Consider the following 12,824-nt stretch of genomic DNA (forward strand, 5'->3'; position numbering starts at 1 on the left):
GATTCTCTGTGGATGAGACCCCAGTTGAAAGAAGTGGTCATCAAAGAAGGATGTACTTTTTCTAAAGGGAGGAGAGAACTTCCACTTTGCTTATGGCCTTGTCCAAATACTGATGGAGTTGTGGACTCAAAAGGTTTCCACAGCCTAGGCAGCTCACATCAAGAGTCTCAGGTGGAGAATGATCCTGCGGGGAAAACAGGACACACAGCAGACTCATAGAATGGTAGCACTCCTGCCTCAGAATCAACCCTTGGGACATTTGGATCTGGCTAAAAGGTCCATGAGAGTCTCACAGGCATGGAAAACCATGACACGGTGGCAAAAAACAATCTAAATGAAAGATTCTGGTGGACAAGACCCCAGCAGAAGGAACAGGCCATCAAGGAGAGAGGTGCCTTTCTCTGAAGGGAGGAAGGAACCTCCACTGTGATATGGCCTTGACTAAACAAGTTCAGAGTCGGTGAACTCAAGGGGCTTCCATAGCCTAGAGAGCTCATAGCAAGAGTCTCGGGTGATTGCTGGCATCATAAATAAGAGTGTCAATTGTTAATCAACAACGGGAGTTACTGGGTACATGCTCCCCACGTAGGATCTCTGTCCTTAATGTGTTTTACTATGAAACTTAAAAACAACACTACTAGTGGAACAATACCCTATACCTTGTGCGGTTGTGTGAGTGCAGCCTGTTGAAATCCTTGCTTAGTATATACTAAGCTGATCTTCAGTATATGAAGGTAATTGAAAATGAAACTCAATGAAGGGCAGGATGGGAGAGGGAGTGGGAGAGGGGAGGGCCACGGGATGGAGGGAGGTTTGGGCGGGGGGAAGCCACAACAATACACAAGTTGCACTTTGTAAATTCACATTTATTAAATAAAAAAAAAACTATATAACAAACAAAAAAAGAAAAAAAAGAACTTAATACTTTACCCTTTTAGTATTTTTTATGTTCTACTTAAAACGATTGGTTGAACTCTGTAATTAATATACAATTACTCTCAGGTATTTAATTAATGCTATAACTAGTACTCAAATAGTATTTAACACTTTGTGTTTCTGTGTGGGTGTAAACTGTGGAAATCTTGACTTAATATATGCTAAATTGATCTTCTGTATATAAAGATAATTGAAAATTAATCTTGATGTGAATGGAAGGGGAGAGGGAGTGGGAGAGGGGAGTTTTGTGGGTGAGAGGGAAGTTATGGGGGGGAAGCTATTGTAATCCATAAGCTGTACTTTGGAAATTTATGTTCATTAAATAAAATAAAAATAAATAAATAAATATATGGTAATTAAACAAAAAAAAAAGAGTCTCAGGTGGTCACTGACGTCATACATAAGAGTGTTAATGGTTTAGTTAACAAGAGTCACTGTACATTAACGCCCCATGCAGGACCTCTGTCCTCAATGAGTTGTATTAAGATGTAACTGTAAAACTCGTTCCCAGATGGGTGTGTGTGTGTGTGTGTGTGTGTACGCATGCAAATTGTTGAAATCTTTACTTAGTATAGAGTTGGTCTTCTGTGTACAAAGTTAATTGAAAATGAATCTTAATGGAGAATGGGACTGGCAAGAGGAGGGGGAAGAGAAGGAAGGGTGGCAATGTGGGTGGGAGGTTGGGTATGGTGGGAAGAATAACTATATTCCTAACATTGTACTTATGAAATTTTATTGCTTAAAAACAAATTTAAAAATAACAAAAATTTAAAAAAGAAATTACTGGGATAAAAATTGGTAGCTTTTAATGCAATCTAGTGGCAATGATGTTATGAAAGGCTCTCAAAAAATAAATCTCTTCCTTCAAAAATAAACTACAGGGGCTGGTGTTGTGGTACAATAGACTAAGTCACTACCTACAATTGCAGGCATCCCATATCAGAATGCCAGTTTGAACCTCAGCTACTCCTCCTTCTGATCAGGGTTCCTATTAATGTACCTAGGAAGGCAGCAGATAATGTCCAAGTACTTGGGCCTTTGCCACCCATGTGAAAGACCAGGATGCAGTTCCTGGCTCCTGGCTTCAGCTTGGCCCAGCCCTGGGTGATGTGGCCATTTGAGGAGTGAACCAGCAGATAGAAGATCTAACTCTGTCTCTGTCTCTCCTTCACTCTATCACATTGCCTTTCAAATAAACCATAAAAAGCATATCTTTAAAAAACAAATAAATAAAAATAAATTAGGGGTCAGCATTATGACATGGCCAGTTAAGCCACTGCCTGCAAAGCCAGCATCCCATATGGGCACCAGTTCTAGTCCTGGCTTCTCCACTCGTGATCCAGCTCTCTGCTAATGCACCTGGGAAAACAGTAGAAGATGGCCCAATTACTGGGGCCCCTGCACCTGTGTAGGTGACTTGGAAGAAGCACCTGGCTCCTGGCTTCAGGCTGGCCCAGCCCCAGACATTGGGGCCATTTGGGAGTGAACCAGTAAATGGAGATCTTTCATGTTCTCTCTTTCCCTCTCTCTCTGTAACTTTGACTTTCAAATACATAAATATATCTTTAAAAAAATCAACAAACTGTATTTTATGAGAATTCAAATGCCTTCCAGGTATAAGAGATTCCACATTAATGATGATACCACAATTTCTAAATATGAAGATGTGTTTTAATGATAATTTTAATTGTGATTTTTAATCAAGTAAATGTATTTCCTGGAAATTTTGTAATGAAACTAAATTCATTTTGAAAAACATGTACAATTATAGGTACAATAATAGTTATAAGAAGATTCTTTTCTATAATCCTCTATGAGGCCCTACTTCACAAATACTCTGTATTATCCGAAAACTCTGTATAGTAAGTATCAATGCAATAACAACTCTTACTTTTCTTTTCATTCTCTCCTTTTCCTAATTTACTCTTTGTATCACTTTCTGTCCACTTCCTAGCTAAGCTCCGTAATGTTCTAACAGACTGGTACTTAAGCAAAACAAAGTTTTCCCCCAAACCTCAATCAGGCAGATATTACTGCATTCCAAAGCAATACAGGCAAAAACAATACCAGCAAAGAGCCAAAATCTTTGTAGATATCATAACCAGAACAATAATATAAATCAGTCACATGGAATGCCACTGCCCTCAGAACCCTAGGTTAAATCCTTAGTTAAAAAAATAAGTTATGGGGCCAGTGTTGTAGCACAGCAGGCTGAGCTGCCACGTGTGACACCAGCATCCCATATGGGTACCAGTTCAAGTCCCGGCTGTTTCACTTCTGATCCAGCTCCCTGCTAATGCACCTGGAAAAGCAACAGAAGATGGTCAAGTCCTTGGGCCCCTGCACCCACATGGGAGACCTGGAAGAAGCTCCTGGCTCCTGGCTTCAAATTGGCTCAGCTACATCTGTTGTGGCCATTTGGGGAGTGGATGGAAGACATTCCTCTCTCTGTCTCTCTCTTTGTAACTCTTTCAAATAAAAAATTTCTTAAAAAAGTTGCTGAATCAAAGTGTTGCAGGCAATGAATATAGGAATAATGAATATCAAAGTTTATCAATTTTTGTGTAGACTAATTTAGTTATATCCAAACATTAATAAATGCTTAATTATCCTTTTGTCATTTTCAAATTATGTTTGCCTTACTTTTTAAAGATTTGGGTTTTTTTAAATTTTTTTATTTTTATTTTTTTTATTATTTTTTGACAGGCAGAGTGGACAGTGAGAGAGAGACAGAGAGAAAGGTCTTCCTTTGCCATTGGTTCACCCTCCAACGGCCACCGTGGCCAGCGCGCTGCGGCCAGTGCACTGTGCTGATCCAATGGCAGGAGCCAGGTACTTATCCTGGTCTCCCATGGGGTGCAGGGCCCAAGCACTTGGGCCATCCTCCACTGCACTCCCTGGCCATAGCAGAGAGCTGGCCTGGAAGAGGGGCAACCGGGACAGAATCCGGCACCCCGACCGGGACTAGAACCCGGTGTGCCGGCGCTGCAAGGCGGAGGATTAGCCTAGTGAGCCGTGGCGCCACGGCGCCGGCCATTTGTTCGTTTTAAAGGCAGAGTTACAGAAAGAGTGAGAGAGACAAGGAGAGAATCTTCTATCTGCTGATTCACTCCCCAAATGGCCGCAAGGGCTGGGGCTGAGCCAGGCTGAAGTCAGGAGCCAGGAGCTTCCTCTGTCTCTAAAGTAGGTGCAGGGACCCAAGCACTTGGGTCATCTTCCACTGTTTTCCCAGGCACATTAGCAGGGAGCTGGATGGGAAGAGGACCAGTCAGGACTTGAACTGGTGCGCCATGCTATGCCACAGCACTGGTCCTGGTTTTCTTACCTTCTTTAAAGATTTAAAGTATTTATTACATCGCTAAGAAAATCCCATGTTGTATCTTACAACATTTCTCAATACTGAGGAAGAAAATTGTCAAAACAAATGAAACCAATTGCAAAGAGTTGATATAGTATATATAAACATAAGATTATTTTAGGAGTTAACTTTTGTAAAAAAGACTTATTTATTTTAGAGGCAGAGTTAAAGACAGACGGAGGGAAAGACAGGTGGGTGGGGGGGTCATCCAACCACTGGGTCACTCCCAAAATGGCCCCAGCTGCTGGAGCTAGACCAAACAAAAGCCAGGAGCCAAGAACTTCTTCCAGGTCTAACCACTTGGGTGCAAGGGCCCAAGCACTTGGGCCATTTTCCACTGGTTTCCCAGGCAATTAGCAGAGAGCTGGATTGGAAGTCAAACAGCCATATATGGCACCCATATAGGATGATGGCACCACAGATGGAGACAACCTACACCACAGTGCCAGCCCTAGGAGTGAACTTTTAGCTTATTACATAGGCCATTCCTAAAGCCTTGACCATCTATTCAATCAAGGAAGAACTATTATGAGAAAGCCCTGCTCCTTCTGACAGAAAACCATGACACTAAGGGTCAACAGCATTAAGCTTTGTATTTAAATGGTGATAAATCTAAATCTAGCAAAAAAAAATCTAATAGAAAATTCTAAAATGATTAATATTTTTGACTGAAAAGGATTAAAAGTAGGCTTAAACAAAGCAATAGAAAACCTGCTTTACACACAAACACAAGGATTATTTATATTATATATTTAGATTTATATATACCAATTTATTTTATAACTTTTTTCAACACAAAGTTTCAAAACTATATGCAACAGTGAAAGATTAAGACTCTAATGAGTTAATTAATTTTTCTTTTTAAGTGACCTTTGTATAACTTACCCACAATAAAATCAACTTCTCAGTAACACAGATGGTAGACCAGACACTACCAATGTCTTAGGCTTACAAAAAGCTTTTAATTTTTAAAATTTCCCCATGCTGTGTTTACTGTTTTACACATGTCTCTTACTGCCAAAGAAATGCTAACTAATTGACTGAGATTCATTTTGTTAGTACACAGCTGGGTACTTTAGTCATTCAGCATCTGCTTCTCAACATATCTTCTGCCTTTTCTTTATTTACCTCAAAGCAGTATCTAAAAGTTGTTCACTATAAAATATATATGCTTCTCACAATTTGGAAGTTGAACTTGATAATTATCATTGTGTTTATTATTACTATACTGTATTATTAGTAACTTCTGAATGACTAAAAAATATCCAGTGAATCCAAGGATCTGGAAAATCTGATATTAATATCAATTTGTAAAAAAACATAGTTGGTGGGTTGGAGTGAGCATCCAGCAGAGTGGTTAAGAAGCCACTTGGGACTCCTTCATCCCATATCAAAATGCCTAGGTCCAGCTCTGCTTCCAGTTCCAGTGTCCTGCTAATGCACACCTGGCAGCAGTGATGGTTCAACTAGCTGGGGTCCTGGCACCCATATGGAGACCGAGATTGAGTTCCTGACACTTGACTGGCCTTGAATTGGTGCATCCTAGGCTCTTGCAGGTATTTGGAGAGTAAACCAGCATATGAAGATCTCTCTCTCTCTCTCAAATAAATGTTTAAAATTAAATAAATTTTCAAAATGTATGTTTAAGCCAAAGAATGAAACCAATAAAAGCCATACTCCACATGTATGTATCTCTGAGCTCACAGCACAGTAGGTTAATCCTCCACCTGCAGCGTCGGCATCCCATATGGGAGCTGGTTCTAGTTCAGGTTGCTCTACTTCCAATTCAGCTCTCTGCAATGGCCTGGGAGAGCAGTATAAGATGGCCCAAGTCCTTGGGCCCCTGCACCTGCATGGGAGACCAGGAAGAAGCGCCTGACTCCTGGCTTCAGATCGGCATAGTTCCGGCCATTGTGGCAACTTGGAGAGTGAACCAACGGAAGGAAGACTTTTTTTCTGTCTCTCCCTCTCACTGTCTAACTTTATCTCTCAAATAAAAAATAAAATCTTAAAAAAAAAAAAAAAAAGCATGAAGTACCCTTAGGATAGAACATATTTCATTCTGCATTCAATATTCAGAATGCTTCTTAACTTTTTATCAGATAGGGACTGAATCATCCGCGACCTTAGCTTCTCCTGCTTTTTTGCTTTGGATGAATTTATGTTAGTTAGTCTAGCACCCTACCAATGCATACAAGGGTAAAACTGACACAGAGGTCATTCATCTCATTATATGTTCTATTCCAAATGTTTCTTTTCAAATTGCTTGACAGTAATGAAGTACTTCCAAATAAGGATAATGTGTAAATGCTGTGAGATCTCAAGCCAGTCTTCAAAAGCCAATATAAACTAGAAAATTAGCACTAATCTATAACCCAAACATTCTTTATACCACTATTTCTAAGGCAAATTTCATTCCAGAATCCAGATGTGTATCTGAGTAGCATATCGTCCCAATCACTGACTGGCAAAGCAGCAAGAGCTCCACAGTTCAATTTCCCTTTCTCTCCCAATCAGCTAAATTCAACAGGGTAAGAAAACAGGAGGTCTAATAATTGGAGAAAGTTCCAAAATAGGAAGCCAGGTGGTAGGACTAAGAACTACAAAAAGGTCTCATTGTTTTCATTTAGTCTGAAAAGGAGGCAGAGGAAGTCCAAAATACGAGATAATTGGGGAAAAGCAGCAGCCTTACAACACCATCATCTGAGGCAGGCTTTTGTTGCAGCGAATAAAATACTACTTGGGACACCCACATCCCACTACCAGAGTGCCTGGTGTAAGTCTCTGCTCCACTTCCATTTTCAGCTTCCTGCTAATAAATATCCTGAGAGGCAGCAGGTAAAGGTTCAAGTATTTAGGTCCCTGCCACCCACAAGGGAGAGTGATTGACTTCATGGCCCCTGGACTTGTCCAGTCACGGCTATTACAGGCATCTCAGGAATGGAACTGTGAATGGAATATCTGTTTCTCTTTGCCTCTATCTTTCTGCCTTCCAGATCAATAGAAATAAATAAAAATTTTAAAATAATATCATTATCATCTCTGGGTGGTTGAAACTGCAGACATTAAGAAAAAAAGCAGCAGCCAACAAACTATCTGAGGCACACCATCCAGCAATAGCAGGTTTTGTTTTGGCTGCTTTTGTCGTTTGGTATGTGATGATGACGTGAGTGTGTGGAGGACAGTCAGAAGCAACAACATTTTTTAAAAATCATTTTTATGCCAATGACATAGGGAAATACCTGAAAAGTCAATTTTGCAAAATATTAGCACCTATCACATAAGAGCACAGCTAATCTCCTAAGCTTTTACTTTATTTAAAGTAATGCACAATGCTTACTTATTAACTGCTTCAGACCAATGAAGTGATAAGCATACCGTGTGATAGTTCTCAGTATTGTCATCACAGCATCATCACTACCAGCACCACCATCACTATGGAGACACTTCTCAAACTTTATATGAGGAAGCAATGTGCTCAGACCTAGGAGAAGAGAGCTTCCTGGTTTAATCACAACCACCCTGACCTCCACATTCCCAGTCTTTTTCAAAACATGAATGATGGCAAGACCAGAGTTTGAAAAACAATTAAGCTATTACAGCAGTCCACACAATCAACTATAGCTAATAAGGTATAAAGGTAACTAAAGATTTTTATCATCTAACAAAAGCCACAGACATGGCTAACACTATTCCCTCCTTCTTACTTTCTGGAGCTTTAGACACGCCATATGCAACTCTATAGATGTCCTATGACAGTGAGAAAGAGAAAGAAAGACAATTAAATCATTGTTGACTATCTATTGGTAAACTTTTTATGATGTGAAGTCATTTAAAATTTGTTTTGCTTAGGCCAACAGTAAGTCTGTTTTCCTGCTGCTTGTAGTTTATGTATACTCTTACTTGATACAACTATCTGTGAAGCATTCAATATGTGCCCAACACTGCACAGTTAACACTCTACATACATAATTTCATTTAATTCTCACAGCAATCTTTCAAAGTAGGTAAGGCTATTGGTGATATTTTTAAGAAGGAAAAAAGCAGAGATCTACAGAAATGAAGATACTATTAAACAGCAATCTAGAATTCAAACCCAGATCGGTTTGATGTCCAAGTCCACATTCTTTATACTACATCATACTAGATCTCATTACAAATTATCACAATTGTGTGGTTAGGGAAACAGCATGGTAAAATGAAATAACCAGAGACTGTACAGTCAAAACAGGCCTGGGTTCAAGTCTTGGCTTTAGTACTTCACAGCCAAATTGTTTAACTTCTGGTTTAAACTATAAAATGGTGATAATAACAATAAATAATAACAATAAAGAATATATGATAATATGCTCTTGCAAAATTATTGTCACGATCACATTTATTTAATTGTCTAAAACTAAATACATTCCCTAGGACATAACAGACATTGAAACTTTAGTTTCTTTTCCCCTTAACATTCTAGCATTTGAATGTTCTGTCCAAAGCAAACAGAGATGAAAGATTGTATTTGTGTTCTCACAAAGTTCATAGTCAACTGGAGTGGTAAAACATACAGTATAGTAATCTTAGAGGCTTTCATAGGATGGTGCCACAAGAGCACAGAGAAAAAACAACTGTCATGAACTGACTACAGAAAATATCCCTATTGAACATGGGAGTGGGAATGGGAGAGGGAAGAGATGTATAATTTGGGACATGCTCAGGCTGACTTGCCCCAAGTGGTGGAGTTGGAAGCATACCAGGGGATTCCAATTCAATCCCATCGAGGTGGCATGTACCAATGCCATCTCACTGTTCCAGGTGATCAGTTTCAGTTCACAGTTGGTCATGGTGGAGGGACTGGGAGTCAAAGGGAGCACATAGACAAGTCTAGTACCTGCTAACGCTAACCGATGGAGTAAATAAAGGGGAGAGTGATCCAACATGGGAAGTGAGATACTCAGCAGACTCATAGAATGGCAGATGTCCTAAATAGCACTCTGGCCTCAGAATCAGCCCTAAAGGCATTCGGAGCTGGCTGAAAAGCTCATGAGAGTATTTCAGGCATGGAAAGCCAAGACACTCTGGCAAAAGATCTCTGCGAGTGAGATCCCAGTGGAAAGAACAGGTCATCAAAGAAGGAGGTACCTTTCTCTGAAGGGAGGAGAGAACCTCCACTTTGACTATGACCTTGTCTAAACAAGATAAGAGTCGGAGAACTCAGAGGGCTTCCATAGCCTTGGAAACTCATGACTGGAGCATAGGGAGATTACTGATGCCATAGACAGGAGTGTCAATTGGTAAAGTCAACAACAGGAGTCACTATGCACTTACTCCTCATGTAGGATCTCTATCCTTAATGTGCTGTACATTGAGATTTAATGCTATAACGAGTACTCAAACAATATATTTCACTTTGTGTTTCTATGGGGGTGCAAACTGTTGAAATCCTTACTTAATGCATACTAAACTGATCCTCTGTAAAAAAAAAAAAAAAAAATTATCAATTCCCAACTTGACTTTCACTGGGATTAAACATGACAATAGGTCTGCTCTGATCATCATTATTTAAAAAAAAATCATCTATTATTTTTCACTTTATGTTTCTGTGTGGGAGCAAACTGTTGAAATCCATACTTGATGTATACTAAGCTGATCTTCTGTATATTAAGATAATCGAAAATGAATCTTGATGTGAATGGAAGGGGAGAGGGAGTGGGAAAGGGGAGGGTTGTGGGTGGGAAGGACGGTATGGGGGGGAAGCCATTGTAATCCATAAGTCGTACTTTGGAAATTTATATTCATTAAATAAAAGTTAAAAAAAATAAAAAAAAAATATCTCTGAACAGGCATGGCACAGTGATGCAGTTGCCACATGGCCTCCAAAGTGCCTGGGTTTAAGGCCCAGCTGTGCTTCTGAATCCTGCTTCTGCTGAAGCACACTTGGGAGACAATGAGTAATGGCCCAAGTGGATAGGTCCCTACCACCCATGTAGGAGACCCAGAATGAATTCTCAGTTTCTGGTTCCTGGCATTACCTTGGGACAATCCTAGCTGTAGGGGGAATTCAAGGAGTGAACCAACAGGTGGGGGCATATTCTCCCCCTCCTTCTCCCTCTCTCTGTCTCTGCCTAAATTAAAAAAAAAAAATGTGTGTGTGTGTGTGTGTGTGTGTGTAAAAGAGCTTGCCAAATGATGAGGAAGGGAGGGGACAAAAGCAGAAAAATGCCCTAAGTAGAGGGAACAGCATGTGCAACTGTAAAGAAGGAAAAGAACACTGGATGTATTTCAGGAATAACAAATAACTCAGTACAGTTGGAGCTAACAATGAGTAACAAAGGAAAGATTTTGATAGATAAGCAACAGATTTCAAAAAGAATGATTTGGGAGCATGTTGTTCATTTTCCAAGTGTTTGTATATGATCTAGACCCTTGAATTGTTGATTTCCAGCTTCACTTCATTGTGGTCATTGAATATACATGGTATGATTGCAGTTTTTTTGAATTTGCTGAGACTTGCTTCATGGCCTAGCATATGGCCTACGCTAGAGAAAGTTCCATGCCCTGATGAGAATAATGTGTATTCTGCAACTATGGGGTAAAAAGTTTGGCAGATATCAGTTAGATCCATTTATGTCAATTAGCTTTGTTGTTTCTTTGTAGATTTTGTTTAGTTGATATGTCCATTGATAAAAGTGTGGTGTTGAAGTCCCCCATTACTCTTGTTTGGAATCTATGTCTCCCTTTAGACCCATTAACATTTCTTTTAAACAGTCAGGTACCCTGGGTGCATATACATTTATTATAGTCACTTCTTCCTGTTGAACTGATCCCGTAATCATTATACAGTGCCCTTCTTTATCTAACACTTTTTGTGTTAAAGTCTATTTTGTCTGATATTAGGATGGCTACACCTGCCCTTTTTTTGCTTTCAATTAGCATGAACTATCTTTTTCCATCCTTTCACTTTTAGTCTGCATGTATCTTTGTTGGTAAGATGTGTTTCTTGTAGGCAGCAAATAGATAGGTCTTGTTTTTAAATCCATTCAAATAATCTGTATCTTAACTGGAGAGTTGAGGCTATTTACATTCACGGTGATATTGATACATAACAATTTGGCCCTGCCATTTTTTAAAAAAGATTTATTTTATTTGAAAGTATGAGTTACAGAGAGGCAGAGGCAGAGAGAGAGAGAGAGAGAGAGAGGTCTTCCATCCACTGGTTCATTCCCCAGATGGCCGCAATGGCCAGAGATGCATGGATCCAAAGCCAGGAACCAGCAACTTCTTCCAGGTCTCCCATGTGAGTGCTGGGGCCCAAGGACTTGGGCCATCTTCCAATGCTTTCCCAGGCCATATCAGAGAGCTGGATCTGAAGTGGGGCAGCCAGGACTATAACTGGCGCCCATATGGGATGCCAACACTGCAGGCAGCAGCTTTACCCACTAAGCCACAGTGCCGGCCCCCATGCCATTTTTCCATAAATATTCCTATTGTTTCCTTTGGATTTCCTTTGTACTTTTACTGGGAGATTTTCTGTTTTCATCTTCTTTCATAATGAAGACCACGTTTCTGTGTTTCTATGTGTAGCACATCCTTAAGCATCTTTGTAAGACTGGACGAGTAATGACAAATTCTTTTAATTTCTGTTTGTTATGGAAAGCCTTTATTTTACCTTCATTCATAAAGAGAGCCTTGCAGGGTACAGTATACTGGGTTGACAGTTTTTTCTCTCTTAAGATTTGGACTGTGTCTTGCCATTATCTCCTAGCCTGTAGTTTCTGAAGTCAGCTGTGAGTCTAACTGGAGATTCCTTGAAAGTAATCTGGCATTTCTCACACATTTAGGAATCTATTGTCTTATATTTTATGGCTGAAATTTTGACTACAATGTGTCACGGTGAATTTTTTTTCTGGTCATGTCTATTAGGAGTTCTAAGTGCCTTCTGTATATTTTGGTCATCCCTTTCTCCAAATTGATAAAGTTTCCTATAATTATTTCACTAAATAGGCCTTTTAGCCCATTCTCTCTTTCACTGCTTCAGGAATTCATAAGACACATATGATGGGTTGTTTGATAGTACCCCATAAATCACCAACATCACTGTTAAGTTTTCTAATTTTTGGGGGTTTTTTGTTTGTTTGTTTGTTTATTTATTGGTCTGATTGAAAGATTTCCATAGATTTGTTTTTTGGCTCAGAGAGTCTTCCTTCTGCCTCACCAAGTCTGTCTTTCCACTGCATTTTTTTTTTTTTTTTGACAGATAGAGTGGACAGTGAGAAAGAGAGACAGAGAGAAAGGTCTTCCTTTGCCGTTGGTTCACCCTCCAATGGCTGCTGCAGCTGGCGCGCTGCGGCCAGCGCACCGCGCTGATCCGATGGCAGGAGCCAGGTACTTATCCTGGTCTCCCATGGGGTGCAGGGCCCAAGCACTTGGGCCATCCTGAACTGCACTCCCTGGCCATAGCAGAGAGCTAGCCTGGAAGAGGGGCAACCGGGACAGAATCTGGTGCCCCGACCGGGACTAGAACCCGGTGTGCAGGTGCCACAAG

The 12,824-nt window shown here is 40.1% G+C and overlaps 1 protein-coding gene across 4 annotated transcripts in view; it reads right to left on the minus strand.

The window, feature by feature from the left end:
* MAGI3 (membrane associated guanylate kinase, WW and PDZ domain containing 3) overlaps positions 1 to 12,824 on the minus strand; it is a 298,141-nt gene that overhangs the window by 205,263 nt on the left and 80,054 nt on the right. The window lies entirely within an intron of this gene.

Source organism: Oryctolagus cuniculus, chromosome 7 (genome assembly GCF_051225735.1).
Source record: "Oryctolagus cuniculus isolate XC-2025 breed Fujian yellow rabbit chromosome 7, ASM5122573v1, whole genome shotgun sequence".
In the NCBI taxonomy this organism is placed as follows: Eukaryota; Metazoa; Chordata; class Mammalia; order Lagomorpha; family Leporidae; genus Oryctolagus; species Oryctolagus cuniculus.